At 34.4% G+C, this 5,019-nt stretch overlaps 1 long non-coding RNA gene across 1 annotated transcript in view; it reads left to right on the forward strand.

Annotated features, from left to right (window-relative positions):
• The first annotated feature begins 587 nt into the window (after positions 1–587).
• LOC130239004 (uncharacterized) overlaps positions 588–5,019 on the forward strand; it is a 12,231-nt gene continuing 7,799 nt past the window's right edge. The window contains exon 1 of the long non-coding RNA XR_008838666.1: positions 588–654. This is a non-coding gene — a long non-coding RNA (uncharacterized LOC130239004). The remainder of the gene's footprint in view (positions 655–5,019) is intronic.

The following is a 5,019-nucleotide window of genomic DNA, read 5'->3' on the forward strand; positions in this document are numbered from 1 at the left end:
ACACCTTCAGAAATGGTTAATGAAAATTCATGTGTCTTATTTAAATAATTTATTATTATTGTCAAATGTATTCAGTTTTTTGTCATTATTTCTTATCTACTGTATTATTATTATTATTATTATTATTGTTATTATTATTATTTTATTTTTATTTGATGCTTTTAAAAAATTACATATTTGAAGGGCTTTGGCAATACTGTACCGAATGTCATGCCAATAAAGCAGTTTGTAGAACATGTACTCGTTAGTTGCAATAAATACACAGAGGAAATAAATATGTTAATTAATGATCTACAGAAACACGATGAACAAATAACATAAAAAAAATATCCAGAAGAAAATATATGGTTGATACAATTGTTAAAAAAGAAGAATAATAACATTAGTTAGAATAATAACATTAACAGAGTAGCTGTAGATAGAGGAGCTGAAAACGCAGCAACATCGAAAGCTCGGGTTTTAAAAAGTCCAGAGAAAAGGGAATGAGTCTCTGATCCATAACTCACAGTAGATGGCGGTAATGCTCTATTTAAGAATGCGATACGCCAATAAAACAACCGGAAAAAGGAGAAGAAGAAGTAGTACGTCACTTTCTTTACAGGGAGTAAACAGGAAGTACAGGAATTATTGCTGAAAGAGACGGCATATTGAAAGGTACATTATTAAAATACTATTGTATTTCCCCCCAAGGTTTTTAAACATATATATAGCTGGTTTATCACGGCGCGAATAATTAGAAGATAACAATTATATGCTGTTTAACTAGCTATGGAATTAGGACATTGTGGTTACGAGTGCACGGTTAAGAAAAAAAAAGCATAACGGTACCACAAAACCTGTGCACAAATCACTGTAAATAAGATTGGTTTGCAATTTCGTAGTGATTATAAGACCAGTCTGGTACATTTTTACAAAACAGTTTTTACTTTTATTACCACGAAAGTGGTCACCAAACCTCTTTAGAAAAACAAAAATAATGTTACATTTATTTCTAATGTGCTTTGCAAAAGTGATTACACACTATAAAATAATAATAAAAAAAATCTATTATTTTGTTAAGTACAAAACCAATTCTTCTAGACATGCATTAACTAATTGACAACATGCAGCATTTTTATTTTTCCTTTTCTGTGAAATAAACACTTTCAGCGGTTGGATGGAGATCTGCTTAAATCAATTTCTTTCTCAAAATTGAACCAATGATCTTTGGTCTAAGTCTTCTCAGTGCATGAGCTGATGGTTGCATCTTCCCTTTCAGTATTTCACAGTGTATTTGTGAATTCATGATGTCATCTATGAAATACAGCTTATCGACACCTGTAGAACTAATGCAACCCTGCACAAAAAAACAGACACCACCATGCTTTATTGTTACCATGCATTTTTCATTGTTCTCCTCATCCTTGTAATGCCACACAGTTTGTAGAACTTTAGCTCTCACTAATTCAATAAGGCATTTTTTCTCTCATGTGCAGCATGTCATATAGGGCTGGGTGATGACAAAACTTAATCTTGATATTTTTTCAAGGATTGACCGATTTACGATTTCGATTATTGTTATTATTTTTGTTTATGTGTAATTGGTCAACTTAAAACAATTACAACAACATGACTGATTGATAACTGATAACTTGATAACTATCAGGTTAAGGAACATTGTTTGCTTTGTGGGCATGTCAAACACAAACAGAGCTCAAGATAAAAAAAACTTTTTTACCTAGCACTACCAAAATTATAGGAGCACCAAAAATGAATGAGCACCACTACTACAAATTGTGTTTTAATGGATTTATTAGGAACCTAGCACCTACGGTATGTAGGTCCTATTGAAATTGATCCGTTTCTTATTCTTCTTCTCTAAAATTAATCACATTTTTAGGGTCTAAACATGCTTGAAAACTCGCAAAACTTTGCACATGCAGTGAATTTACTTTTGTTATAGGTTTCGGAAGTGGGTGTGGCAAAATGGCTTGACAGCGCCACCTATGCACATTTGACGGAGTGGCCTCTGAGCTACGTTTCATGCACATTAACGAAAATTGGCACATGCATCAAACATGCCAATACCTACAAAAAAGTCTCTTGGAGCGAAATCTCAAACCCAACAGGAAGTTGGATATTTTTAACTTTCTCTGCCGAAAAAGTGCTGTTTTTGCCTAGAGTTTTTGTCCTTGCCGGTCTCACAAACTTTAAATTTTCACCACGAAACAGGAAGTTGTTATTAGTGTTGCACGTTACCAAAATTTTTACTTCGATATGATGCCTAAAATAAATATCATGATACCGATACTAAATTACATATATTTTTTCAAAATATCATTTATTAATAAACACTCAGTGTTTGCTCTCAGCTAAAATATAGTTTAAAAAAATATATAGAGAAAAGTGGACATAACTTTTTTGGTCTGGTTCTCTGGTTGAAGAGCCTGGTTTATACTTCTGCGTCAAGTTATCAGCGTGACCCACGGTGTAAGCCTTGCGCGTAGCCGTGCATTTATACTTAAGCGCGCTGTTTCTGTTGCTCTGCAATACACTTCCAAAACACTAGCTGGCAGTGAACTGTTTATGTTCCTCTGTGTCGAGTTTCTTCGCTGGTGTTTTGTTTTTTCTGAATGCTTCCTTAATGTACAAGTGGCTCAAATTTGCTCATTCTGAGGCAGGAACCGGCAGATGTGCAACTTGTACATTAAGGAAGTGTTCAGAAAAAACAAAACACCAGCGAAGAAAGTCGACATAGAGGAACATAAACACCTCACTGCCAACTAGCGTTCTGAAGTGTTATTGCAGAGCAACAAAAACAGCGCACAGAAGTATGAATGCACAGCTACGTGGTAGGTATGCGCCGTGGGTCACGTCGATCACTTGACACAGAAGTATAAACCAGGCTAAAGCCATAGTTCTCGGCTGTGTGTGCGCACTCAGCGGAGGCTCACGCTAAGCGTACACACATAGCTTGCGACACAGACTCGCGCTAAGCCCTCACACGTAGCTCGTGACACAGACTTGCGCGCACAAACAGCTCGTAAGCTTGTGGAGTAAACCAAACGGGCTGTCCCGAGTGGACAGTGACAATACCTGCTGCAACAAACGCAACGAGTTGTTTTCTTGTATAAGCGGAAACACAAGAAATAAAGAAAAGTGAAAGTATCTTTCAAAAGTGCATTAACTGCAGAAAGACAAATGAAAAGTTTTCGACTGCCTAGCTACTCACGGTAACGTCAAATCATCCACATCGCTGAGTCAATCACCTAAATTAAATTTAATTATCATGTAATATTAATAGTTAAAAAAAAAACGCACACATTCGGTTACAATGAATTTTTTATTTATTTATTTTTTTGCTGTGGCCTAAATAAATCTTAAACTTTAAAAATGCTTTTACATCAGCTGTATTTACAAAAATAGCCTATGAATAGCCTAATAATAAACTTTGCTTATTAAGAATTTAATCATTTTCATTTTTACATTGCAAGATGCTCCAAAACTGTATTAAAACACAGTTAACTCCCAAAACACAGTTAACTCATTTATGTGAATGTTAATGAAAAATGATACACATATAATTTAACTGCATTTTGCAACTCAAAGAGGGTATTTTCAACTGTAGGGAGCACGATAAACCAAGAAAGATCCCGACTTCTGCCAGAAAAGGCAAACATGTTTATTTTTTTCCAGATAAATGCTTTAAAAGTAATTTTCTTTCAAACCATTGTAAACACAATAATAAAACAAAGTGTTGTTAATTCTGTTCAATTTGTTTTTTGTTCTTTTTTTGATTAAAAAAACACCACAAAAAGTACAGATAAGAGAACCGTTAAAGCACTGAACCTATAAGTGGTATTGATAAAAGTAAAACCTTAAGGATACCCATCCCCAACTGTTCAGTGATCCTGTCATTTCATATTTAATTACGTATTTATATATTAATATGAGAGTGAATGATGTTACATGCATTTTTAGTTGTCCATCAGTCAATGTCATCTACTAATAAAAATGAATACTTGTTAAAAAGACATACATTTATGTTGTTCCTTTAACAAGATATTACAGCATCCTATAGTTTTAGATGATGTTTACAGACCTCTACTTACATTTTTGTCATGTGGTGTGTTTTGTCCGGGTTAAGTGTGACCATACTAATATGTGTCAGAATATCACATTTGTTGTGACATGATTTACACACAAAATCATAAAAAATAAATCTGCACAAAAACAAAATGTTAAATCTTACTGCAAAGATTTATGGTGAAGTCACGATAAGAGGATCTGTATTCACAACCTATGACAATTTTAGACTGAGATGCAAGAAACTGTATTTTCAATACAAAATCTAAAAGGGAAATTAATGGGTGAGTTCTACACAGCTCAATCTGTGTATGTCACATTTTTAAAGGGCACCAATTTTAACCATTTTTCAAGATTTAATATAATTTTTTTGTCTCCAGATTGTATCTGTAAAGTTTTAGCTTAAAATACATCAGATTATTTACTATACCTTTTTAAATCTGGGAAATGTGAGCTGTTTTGAGATTGTAGCTGTTTTTGTTGCCTGTCCCTTTAATGCTAATGAGCTGGTTCTCCCCGCCCATGGTTCCCCTGTGCGTGTCACAGCCATAGCCATAGACTGATTTCACGCGGCCACCATTTTTAAAAGCGAAATCAAGGCTGCGGTGGGAAGAAACCCGGAAGTATTGTTGGGAGTTACATAGGAACGTTGTGTACCTGGTTGTATATCTTATCAGCGAAGTGAAAGTGACACAATTTTATTATTTCACCGCCTTTCGAGTGACCTGAAGGTCCATTCTGAATGAATGGTGAAAATAAAAAGGGATATCAGAGCTCATTTTCAGCTAAGTTAAGGGAAATGGCACTAGTTAGCTAACGTTTTCTTTTCCAAACACACTTTTTAGATGCTATTCATCAAACTTGAGTTAATGAACTTATTCTTTCACTATATTAGACTTGTCATGATACTGCATTAAAAGAAAAACCGTCCATTTCCTATTAACATTTAAGGCA

This window comes from Danio aesculapii, chromosome 12 (assembly GCF_903798145.1).
Source record: "Danio aesculapii chromosome 12, fDanAes4.1, whole genome shotgun sequence".
In the NCBI taxonomy this organism is placed as follows: Eukaryota; Metazoa; Chordata; class Actinopteri; order Cypriniformes; family Danionidae; genus Danio; species Danio aesculapii.